The sequence below is a fragment of the Mytilus galloprovincialis genome, chromosome 9 (genome assembly GCF_965363235.1).
Source record: "Mytilus galloprovincialis chromosome 9, xbMytGall1.hap1.1, whole genome shotgun sequence".
NCBI classification, from domain to species: domain Eukaryota; kingdom Metazoa; phylum Mollusca; class Bivalvia; order Mytilida; family Mytilidae; genus Mytilus; species Mytilus galloprovincialis.
The window spans coordinates 50,399,842-50,412,749 of NC_134846.1; positions in this window are offsets into that span (position 1 = coordinate 50,399,842).

The window sequence follows — 12,908 nt, forward strand, 5'->3', positions numbered from 1 at the left end:
GATCCGGAAGAACAAACATATCCTAGGCATCTGGTACAAAAGCAACAAAAAAATAAAATCAAAATACAAAAAAAAACAAAACAAAACAAAACAAAAATAATGTTCAAAATTTAAGCAAAAGCAAATCGAACCGATCTAAAACAAAACAAAGGGATGAAATCGGCTTCTTAGGAACTGCAGAAAGTTCTTAAATCGTTCGAAAACAAGGGATACAGGCTTATTTTACTTAAATCAAAATGGTTCCTTCTGACGATTTTAAATATTTAATGACCTTTCACAAACGCTGATGATTTCAATTAAAATTTATGAGACTTCAAGAAACCTGTTTTGTGTCTGTCTGATTGTTTCATTTATTGATGAGCAGTTTTCAACCAGCTGCTGTTACATTAGCTTCTTCAGATAGATTTGACTACAAGGAAACACATTTGACCCTGCCTTTTTGAATAATGGGCCATATTTTATTTCTTTGTTCAAATAAGTGTTTGTAGCTGAGCTTTACATGTCTGAAACTATGCTTTACATTACAACACATGGTTCAAAAAGATAAAAGGTGGAAGTTTGTAAGCACTTAAAACTGGTTACAGACCACAGTTAGTGATGTACTACTGCATGTTAATTCATGATTATTCTTTGTATACCAACCTTCGTGGATTTTGTGAGTACAGGTGAACCACAAAATTAAAAGTTCACCGCATAAAAAATTTATTTAGTCTTGTGTGCAGACTTCGACATTACCACGAAGATAAATATCCATATACAAGTAAGTTTTCCTTCATTCACGAAAATTGGTACCATGACAAACAAATGATTTCACAGTAAGTGAATATTTAAATGAGAAGAGGGTGGTATGATTGTCAATGAGAACACTCTCTGCAAGAGACCAAATGAAACATGCAGAAAGCAGCAACTATCTTGTCTTACTTAACCATGTGTTGTTAGCATATTTCGTCATAATGACGTCATACACGACCTTTCCACAAGCAAATTGACCAGCCTTTACAATGTACGGGTGTCAGTGTCCATGAAGTTCCATGAAGTTCAACGTGGACAGATTCAGTGCATTGAACTTGCTTTCAGTATCTCCATTTTTTAATAAACGGTAGTATTCAGTATTACGTATTGATTAACTTGTTATTGGTTATTTGTAGTTAACGGATTTATGAAAAAGTCAAGTAGTTTTTTTCCTTCTGAAGTGACTTTTATTGATCAAAGTGTTTATGTACCTTCTTCTAATAATAAGTAATCGGTTCAGACTAGATAAACTAGAGGTTTAATTAACCTCGTCACATTTTAAAGTGTGATTATCCAACGCCAGGAACATCATCAGTGTTTTTTCTGTATAGATATCTCAATATTATATTTAACGATTTACCGTCCCTTGTATGTAAAACTAATATCGAACTTATATTATGCAATAATAGCTAACTGATCGTTTTACATTTTGTAACTTTATGAGAAAAAAATGAACAATGCAAATATTCCTCCTTTTTTAAAGGTAATTGATTCAAATATTCCTCCTTTTTAGACGTAATTGGATAAAACAAGAAAACTGTCAAAGATTTATCGCTTTCACTAGATCATTTTGTTATGAATACATGGTTTGTTCTAATACATAACAGTGAAATGATAGAAGAAGATTTAGGAACATACAATTTTTTCTAAAGACAAACTGATATAAATGACATTTTCCCATGATAATATTGCTCAAAAGTTGTTTTGTTTTCAGAATATGGGTTCCAATATACTGTTCAAATTGTAATTTGCACACCACTGTGTGTGTTGGCACATACATAAGACAAACGCAATATATTAAACGTAATTTGAGAACAGTGGTAGACAACAAACACAAAGAGTGTCAACCAGAGTAGAGTTTTTCATTCATTATTAGATGATTAAAAGGAACGGTCTAATATTTCAATATTCGCACCAACATTGGCGGATCCAAAGGGGGGTCCGGGGGGTCCGGGGGTTGCAACCCCCCTTTTTTGGCCGATCAATGCATTTTAATAGGGACACATAGTTGGAACCCCCCCCCTTTCTTTGTTCTGGGTTGGGAATCCCCCCTTTTTAAAATGGCTGGATCCGCGTTTCGTCTTTGTGACGCTCCAATTACATCTTAAAGTTGTAAGTTATTTAGTTAACACAGTATTAAAATATAAATTCAAAATGATATAAGCACGATAAGGACAAACAAGTCCCATATTGCAAAAATACAAAAATGCACAATATTTTCATTAAAACTAGTTTTATTTAAAGATATCTTATCCCTTCTTCTATTTCGGTTTATGTTTTGTTGTTATCCCGACTCCGGTTGCTGACTGACGCTCAGAAACATCTACTTTTATAACTAGTCTGAAACGTTCAAAGGTGCTTCTGTATTTGTACAACGTAGATGTAACTGACATTTTAAAAACGCATAGGTGTCGGAAAAATCCACAAGACCAATGAAAAATACCAACTTGGAAATAAAGTAAGATGCATCTCTTCCACTTTGTGTACATTAACTTGTTCAGGTAAACAAAAGTTCAGACGAGTTAAGTCTTCAATAAATATTGTAAACTACTGTTATGCAGAGTTGTTTAACGTAACTAATACAGGAACACTTAACCAAGAAAATGTCAATGGAAAACAACTGTGTATAAATTGAATGCTTCTTATTGTTATTGTATTGGTATGAAAAATGCGCTGACCGAGGTACATTTTGTAAGCAGAAGCGACCAATTCGATGAATGTGCATGCGCACGGTAAACGTTTTACAACCCTTCATTCTAGCTTTCAATATTCATAATTAATGTTTTTGCTAGGAAAAAAAAAGCAATAGTTTTATAAAGTTTTCCCTCTTTTTACCTGTGCACCTTATTGTGGAAGTTAGTATCATCATGAATGTTATATATCATTTACGCGTGCATGTCATTTTTCAAGTAAACTGTCTGTTTTTTGTAGGTTTCTTAGGAATTATACAAAACGCAAACAAATTCAGATTGTACTTAAAATAGCACCAATCTGATAACTCTAGCAATTTCTAACTGAGTGTTCCTGTCTGTTCTTATGGTGTATTGTTAAACCATTGGCCATGTAAAGGAATTATTGAGCACCACGAAATTGGTTAAACGGCGCAAATTGAAAATTATCAGCCTATCCAGAGCCTGGAACTTGTTATCTAGAAATTGTCGTTAATCGCTGTCTTTTATATTTAGTTTTTCGTTAATTGTTGTAAAATTATCTGTATTTTTTTTTTTTCGTTTTCTCTTTTAAGTTGCTTCACATTTTGTCATACCGGGGTCCTTTAATGCTCGCATACTTTGATGAGTTTTACCTACGACGAGGGCCGTTTTGGTGATCTGTCATTTGGTGTTCACATCTCTTTCCTTCAGGATAGTTCTTGTATTGTAATACCATACCGCATCTCCGCATGCGTAAATAGATATAAAAAGAAAACTCCTTAAAACATTTTATATTACGGTACCTATAATATCTATATATAGCTTTACCGAATTAACGTTCCAGTTATGTTACAGTTATATTTTAGAACTTATAAACGCCTACTTTGACAAGCTATGATATTTCAAAAATGCAAAAATAATTTTTCCTTTATAAATTCAGACACTATATATAAATGATATATGCATTAAGCTGTATATATTTTATGGCAACTGCATCAAATTTAATGATTCAAACACCTACTTAAACAAATATAATATACCAATATACAGTAATAATTGGCCCCTGATGCAATATTTCATATAAAAGCGCTACAAATGATTAAAATATAGTACTAATGACTTGTACGACCATATATTCGTAATTGACTTTTGTATACTAGTTATTGGCCGATCGCATCCGCCTCTCGCCAGGAACTCGATAAAATAATGGGTTTTGATAGTAAAAGTATCCGGCATACCGATTATTCAACGATTAATTGGAGAATAATGTCTCTTTTTGTTACTATGAAATCGTTCGATAACTAATTACAGTAGCTGTCTCAAACGATAGGAGTTAAACCTGATGACACACACAATGATGTCTGTACCAAAGATTAAATTTAAAGTGGTAAACAACCTTGCTATCAATGATAGTCTCTGAATGACCATTCATTTTATGAGCATGTTGACAAGTGTTATATCCAAATCGCAGAAAACTCTATAGAGTTATATTAATGACTTAAACCTTACAAATACAGATGAATTGATAGATAAAGGGTAAAAAACAGTATCATAACTAGACGTTCCATTGAGGCTACTTCAGTTGTTGTAACATTGATCAGTTAATTTTATTACTCATGATTCTGTTCGGCTTCCTGGCACTATAAGATAATCGATCTGACATAGGTGGTATTAGGTTTTTCTTTTGTTTTAGCACACCCGATAAAGTCATACATAGATATATTTATTAATTTAAACATTATAGATCTATACCACCCATTCAGAAGCCATGAACTTTAGCACTTGCTAAAGACATTATTTGATGTTAACTCTCAATTTATATGTTTACTTTCCTTTAATTGATATACGTACAATGGGAAAGCTTTGGTTGGAGAGAAGGGATACTTTGAAACGGATTGATAAATGTTATATCTTTATGAAACATTTTTTTATTGGGTCTTTCATTAAAATCATCGACAAGACGTTTCGTCCCCGAGGGTATCACCAGCCCAGTAGTCAACACTTAGGTGTTGACATGAATATCAATAATGTGGTCATTTTTATAAATTTCCTGTTTACAAAACTTAGAATTTTTCGAAAAAAACTAAGGATTTTCTTATCCCAGGCATAGATTACCTTAGCCGTATTTGACCCAACTTTTTGGAATTTTGAATCCTCAATGCTCTTCAACTTTGTACTTGTTTGTCTTTATAAATATTTTGATATGAGTGTCACTGATGAGTCTTATGTAGATGAAACGCGCGTCTGGCGTACTAAATTATAATCCTGGTACCTTTGATAACTATTAATAGGTAAAATGTTTTTGGTTTTTAATCTAGCCTAATCCAGGTTTTGATTCTGCTTCTCCACATGCATGTCACCTTTTTCAAATGTCAGAATTCTTGGACTCTGGCGTTTTTGGTGAAGTTGCCAAACAAATGTGTTTTGAATACTAGAAATTGGTACGTTTTGTATTTTTACTACCTAGAATGCAAATACAACTTCTGGTAAACTTTTAGTTCTCGAATATTTATCAATTCTAATCATTTATTACGAACACTGGTAAGTTAGTGATTGATATTGGGAATAGTGCAAAAGCCAGATTGCAAACTTTCAGGTTATTAGCCTTCAAAAATCATTGTTATTCTTAATAGAAACATATGTCCCCATTTCTTCTTTTGCAGTTGATTATTCTCTGGACTCTCAATGTCTTTTATAAATAATAGTCCGGGAAAAATCAAACAGATCACAAGTGAAACGCTTCACAACATTCATTTCCACCTGATCGATATTTCTACTAATGTCATGTCATTTTTGGTAGTATTTTTATGCTTTTAACATGAGCTTATAAATAGATAGCTGATTCCTTGGTTATTTTCATAAACCCTTGGTTTATGACTCTCACAATTACGAGACATACAGGAAAGAAGCAAGCAAAATAAATAAAAGCTGACATTAAACGTTTACTTCCTATTCGGTTATATAAATGATTCCTTTCGCTGAATAGTTCAAAGTTTTGATGATTTGAGGATAATATTTGTTGCACTTGAAGGAACGAATCCCATAGATATAGTTATTAAGTCTAATTCATGTCTTGGCTGATATACATGTATGTAAGTTTACAAGGAAGGTCGGTTCAGAATTCAACTTTACTACAAAAGATATATATACTATTTCGACTTCTCTGATGTGAACTTTCCATTTTTATGTAGCAACATTCCAACAGTGCCTACACATGGAGTTTACGTTTTTCATTTTATACGATATTATAGCACTTGTGTTTCTTATCCTTGATAGCGGGTGGTTGTTTACAAACACACTACTGAGTCAATGATTTCAAATGGTAAAGTTGAAGTTGTCCCTAACAAAGATTTGCAGACATATTCCTCAGTTGGTTGTCGGTATATGGATTAGCTGTGTCACAAATAACGACATATATGTTTAACTTGTTAGAATCACAATCCCGTTCATTTTCTTCGAATGTGAGAGCAGTCAATACGATTCATTACGCAATATTAAGTTGCCTTGGGCATCCTAACGGATGTGATTGTTCTATCAGTAAATTATTCAGAGGCACACAATCCACATGTTGTTTTTGTTGAATTTTCATTGGATTTAGCTGCCATTTGTTGGTCTGGTTTTTTTTATTGCGACTTGATACCCCTTGGTATCTTGTACCTCATAATACCAATGGTATTTGGCATAAAGCACTGCGATGTGTGAAATAACTCGTGTCTTCTGTTATTTGTAATGTATTCTGCAAAATTTCGTCATCCCCGTTATTAATAGCAGATAAACCTCCCATCCCTCCAGTTAAAACCATTTAATGTATAAACGACTACTTGTTTTCGCCTCAAATCTGCTTCAAAAACTGCACATCGGCGCTCATACAACATCTTCATATATTGTTATGATATTGTAATCATTGTATTTATTTATGTTGGCCTGATTTGTGTTGTGTAGCCTGATAGTTGTTTACAGAATAATCTTAGAACTGTGCAGTTTAGAAATCACTGGAACAATCACAGAATGATTGGAACTTTCCATTTGACTTACATAATGATTCCAGAATGATCCTAATAAAAGATGCGTTATATAAACTTCTACATTTTACTAGAAACTTCCGTTGTAACTTTCTAAGACGTTCCATTATAGAGTGTTCTAGAATTTTCTGTGACAACTATATATATACAGACACTCAAGTTAAAGTCTCACACTTAGACTTAGACATCGATAGACATTAATATGCATAGTATTTGGATTGACACTTTTATTCTACAAACAACATCATACTGGATTGTGACCGTAGTAGTGAATGTAATATTCAGATTGGATTCCGAAAGATATCCGGATACAGATAAAGATAAAAGATTGGACTCATATTTTGACAGTTAAGTTGACAGTAATATTTGTGTAATACTTCTTGTAAACTTTTGTATAATAAATATTGTTAAATTTTATTATTGATTTGTGTCTTTTGTTGGCTACAATTTAAAGGTAAACACTAAAGTCAAGCCGAAATCAGAATATTTTGATGCAGCAAAAAATATACGTTTGGTTCCCAGATTTTGTGAAAAAAAAACAGTCGATAAATATTTTCCACAGTGAGAAAATTGCTCATAATTTGAATTGACCAAAGCCATATTGGACTACAATGCTACAAAGTATTATTGAAGGTAAGGCTGCTGAAATATACTCCGCACTTCCATCAGAAAAAAGTTCCGATTATGACACGGTGAAACAGGAAGTTTTGAAAACTTGATGTTATTAGAAGAGTTCAAACAATGTGTTCATTTAGACTTAAAACACATTTAGACGACAAAACTGTTGGGACAATACATGATGCAGCTGTAATTTCAGATAATTATACCCTTTCACATAAAAGAAGTTTCAAGGGTCAAAATGTTAATACTTCAAGTGGAAATTACAAAAATCAAAGCACTGAGCGTACTGATAGTAAGCCTGTTGCACAGAATAAGAGTCAGTCCAGTTATAATATTTCTAGTCCAAGATTTGATACTTTTGAGAAGAAGTCACTGATTTGTGCTTATTGTAAGAAAAATGGTGTCACCTGATGGCTGATTGTTTTAGACTCCAGAAGAAGAATGAACGAGATAATAAGCCGAAGTCCAGTGCTTGTACGACACCTTATATTACCAGTACGTTGGAATGTCCTGCGAGTCAGGCTTTAAGTCCAGTTTTTGTGATTACATGGAGGAATATAAACCCTTTATGTCTGATGGGCTTGTTTCTATTGTTGATGATACCACTTTTCAGCCTATTAAGATTTTACGGGACACTGGGGCTTCTCAGTCTTTATTGTTAGAAGGTGTGTTGCCTTTGTCCGAGAAGACTTCTGTTGGTGCCTCCGTTTTGTTACAAGTTAGGTTGTATAGATGTTCCTCTCCATCGTATTTATCTGAAGTCAGATTTGATAACTGGACCAGTTATTGTGGGTGTTCGTCCGAATCTCCCTGTTGAGGGTGTTACATTATTGCTAGGAAATGATCAAGCTAGGAACAAAGTGGTTGCTGAACCAATTGTTACCAGTGAACCAGTGGTGGATGTTAAATTACCTGAAGATGATGCTGAATTGTATCCAGCTTGTGTTGTAAGTAGGGCGATGGCTAGAAAACAACAAGATGAGGATTTGCAAGAAAACCAGTTTGATTACATGGACCTTTCTGACACTTTCCTAGCAGACATTGAAGGTCCTGGTAGCTCAGAAAAGGCCATAATAAGACCACCTAATGTTAACAAGAATGTAATTATGCCATGGCCAGACGTAAACAGCCATTCATTAAACAGAAAGAACCTTTTGGAAGAACAAAATAATGACCCTGAGGTTCTTCAGCTCTGCAAGAGGGCTCAACCACAGGAGGAAGCAGACAAAGTGGCTGAATGCTATTTCCATCAGGACGGCATTTTAATGAGGAAGTGGAAGCCTCCAGATGCTACCCCAGAGGAGAAATGGAGAGTGGTATACCAAGTGGTGGTGCCTAAAGTTTATAGGCAAGAAATTATTGGTCTTGCCCATGACACCCCCTTGGCTGGACACTTAGGTATAAGGAAGACTTGCCTTAAGATCTTGCAGCATTTCTACTGGCCAAGACTTAGAAATGATGTTGCAGAATACTGCAAATCATGTCATATATGCCAGGTTGTTGGTAAGCCTAATCAGAAAATACCATCAGCACCACTCCTACCTATTCCAGCCTTTGATGAACCTTTCAGCAGAGTTCTAATTGACTGTGTTGGACCTTTACCAAAGACCAAAACTGGAAATGCGTATTTATTGACAATCATGTGTACATCCACTCGCTTTCCTGAGGCTACTCCGCTAAGAAATATCAAGACACCTACTATTGTCAAAGCACTTATCAAATTTTTCACATTAGTAGGACTTCCTAAGTCTATACAGTCCGAAAAGGGATCAAATTTCATGTCAGGTTTATTTCAGCAAGTCGTGTACCAGTTAGCGATTGCTCAGTATAGATCAAGTGCGTACCATCCAGAATCTCGAGGTACCTTAGAACGTTTTCACCAAACATTGAAGAACATGATTAGAACTTTTTGTCTTCAATTTGACAGAGACTGGGATGATGGAGTTCACTTTCTACTTTTTGCAGTCCGAGAGGCTGTTCAAGAATCCCTTGGATTTAGTCCCTTTGAGTTGGTATTTGGCTATACTGTAAGGGGACCGTTAAAATTGATTAAGGAAAAGTGACTTACTGAACATACTGACTTGAATCTTTTAGACTATGTATCTAGATTTAAAGAAAAATTGTATACTGCTTGTCAAATTGCTCAGAAAAACTTAAAAAATGTACAGAACAAGATGAAAATTTGTTATGATAAAGATGCCAGGGATAGAGTTTTTGAGCCTGGTGATAAGGTACTTGTATTTTTGCCAGTCACTGGACATCCTTTACAGGCTAAATATTGTGGTCCTTATACAATAGAGAGTAAAATCAATGATTTGAATTATATTGTAAAAACTCCAGGTCGGCGTAAACAAAACAGAGTGTGTCATATTAATATGTTAAAACCATATTTTGAGCGTACTAATGAATGTGAGAGTAAACCAGTTGCCACTTTAGGCATGGTTAAATTTGAGATCAATCATGACAAACCAGATGTAATTGAACCACCTTTTAGTTTTAAAACTTTGGAAGAGACAGTTAGATTGAAAAATTCAGAAATTTTGTCAAATTTAGACTCAAAACTTGCACATCTGTCTTTTGATCGTAGAGAAGAAATAAAAACTTTGGTATTTTCTTTTAAAAATCTTTTTCCAGATGTGCCAAACAAAACCACTGCTGTTTGTCATGATGTTGATATAGGAGATGCTTCTCCAATTAGGCAACATCCTTACCGGCTCAATCCACTCAAACTTGAAGCTATGAGAAAAGAAATTAAATATATGCTTGACAATGATATTATTGAGCCGAGTACCAGTGAATGGAGCTCTCCTTGTCTCCTTGTGCCAAAACCAGATAAAACCTTTCGTTTCGTGACTGATTTCAGAAAAGTAAATTCAGTCTCAAAATCTGATTCCTATCCGATTCCAAGGATAGACGATTGTATTGACAACATTGGTCAAGCAAAATTTGTCAGCAAATTTGATTTGTTGAAAGGTTATTGGCAAGCTCCATTGACACAGAGAGCTCGTGAAATATCAGCTTTTGTTATACCAGATGGCTTATTTCAATATACTGTAATGCCGTTTGGAATGAAAGTGCACCAGCTACATTTCAAAGAATGATCAATAATGTTATAAAAGATTTAAACTGTTGTTATGCTTATATTGATGATCTAATTGTATGTAGTGATCGCTGGGAACAGCATTTAACACATTTGTATGATACTTTTGATAGATTGTCACAATCAAATTTGACTATTAATCTTGGTAAAAGTGATATTTATCAGGCCACTGTTGATAATTTAGGGCATACAGTTGGTCAAGGTCAAGTGAAACCTATTATAGCTAAAGTGGAAGCCATTTCCAAATTTCCTCCTCCTACAAATAGAAAACAACTTATGAGATATTTAGGCATGATTGGATTTTACAGAAAATTTTGTTCAAATTTTGCTACTGTGGTTCAACCACTGACTCATCTTTTACGAAAAGATTCTAAATTTATCTGGAGTGAAAATTGTCAAAACGCTTTTGAAAATAGCAAATCACTTTTAATTAATAGTCCAGTTCTGATTACTCCAGACTTTGAAAAACAATTTAAACTTGCCGTTGATGCAAGCGATGTAGGAATTGGAGCTGTTTTATATCAAGAGACAGATGATAATATTGAGAAACCTATATCCTATTTTTCCAAGAAATTAGATAAACATCAGAAAAATTATTCAACTATCGAAAAAGAGTGTTTTGCAATGTTGTCAGCACTTTGACATTTTGATGTATATTTGAATCCCACTGTATATCCTATTCTTGTTTGTACTGATCATAATCCTCTCACCTTCATACATAAAATGAGAAACAAGAATCAGAGGTTGACTAGGTGGAGTTCATTGTTACAGGAATATGATGTAATTGTAAAACATATTAAGGGTAAAGATAATGTAATAACAGATGCTTTATCTAGAGCTTATTAAAACACTTTGTATATACTATGTATTTTTGTTCATACTATTCATGATAAGTTTTTGTTACACTAAAACTTCTTTTAAGGGGGGAGGTGTTATGATATTGTAATCATTGTATTTATTTATGTTGGCCTGATTTGTGTTGTGTAGCCTGATAGTTGTTTACAGAATAATCTTAGAACTGTGCAGTTTAGAAATCACTGGAACAATCACAGAATGATTGGAACATTCCATTTGACTTACATAATGATTCCAGAATGATCCTAATAAAAGACGCGTTATATAAACTTCTATATTTTACTAGAAACTTCCGTTGTAACTTTCTAAGACGTTCCATTATAGAGTGTTCTAGAATTTTCCGTGACAACTATATATATACAGACACTCAAGTTAAAGTCTCACACTTACACTTAGACATCGATAGACATTAATATTCATAGCATTTGGATTGACACTTTTATTCTACAAACAACATCATACTGGATTGTGACCGTAGTAGTGAATGTAATATTCAGATTGGATTCCGAAAGATATCCAGATACAGATAATAGATTGGACTCATATTTTGACAGTTAAGTTGACAGTAATATTTGTGTAATACTTCTTGTAAACTTTTGTATCATAAATATTGTTAAATTTTATTATTGATTTGTGTCTTTTGTTGGTTACAATTTTAAGGTAATTTCTGGCCGTAACAATATCTACATAACAAACTAAGAATACCTTTACATTTAATCCAAATTCAGAATTGCCTTCAACTTAATATGATTTATTTGTTAAGTAAATTGTTCCCGATGAAAAAGGGTAATCATCTTCCAGTGTTTCCTTTCGGTCAAAAGTTAATCTTATTTTATGACAAAAAGTGATATTTGATTTAACTTTATAGCATGATTACTAATATTCCTTTAATGTCCCTTTGGTATCTTTCGTCTTTGTTCTAGATCATTGTTATTTCGTACTGTTGTAGATAACATATTGATTTAGTCGTAGTAAATTACAATACCCTTAATCCAGACTACACTTCCATGCAGGTTTCAGACAAGCTTTACAAAAACTGTCTATATAATGTTTTACGAAATAGACAACCCAGATACACGAGTAGTTGACTGAAATATGACTACGTGTTCTATATGAAACATAAAAAGTACAATAGTTTAAAGTTATGACACAGCGCTAAATAATTAACATCGAATAATTAGTTTACGCAACAGCTTTCTGTGTCATAAGGCAAAACAAGATCATGGAATTAGGATAAAAAAAAATGCAAACGTGAAACATTTTTTAAGACACGTGAATATTTTCTTATTTTATGTAAAAAGAATTATATTTTATTATTTTTTTCATGTGAAATTTATTATTTTTTTTTCATGTGAAATTCATTTCTAGAGGAAGAGCAATAACTCTTAAGTTTTATTTCGAGGAAAAAACAAGTATGCATTTATATCAGGAAACACTTTCCCTGTCTGTCAAGGGTCTCTCTATATTGTATATTGTTACATGTAGTAAATTTTCAATATGTTATTATCTTTATTGCATACTAATAAAGTTCATAATTTCATTGTACCATTCTTGACTTAAACATAAGGTCATTGTTTTTTTTATTCCCAAACCAGGTAAGAACAAAGACTTTCATTGTAATTATCAAAGGTAAAATGCTTAAAATTT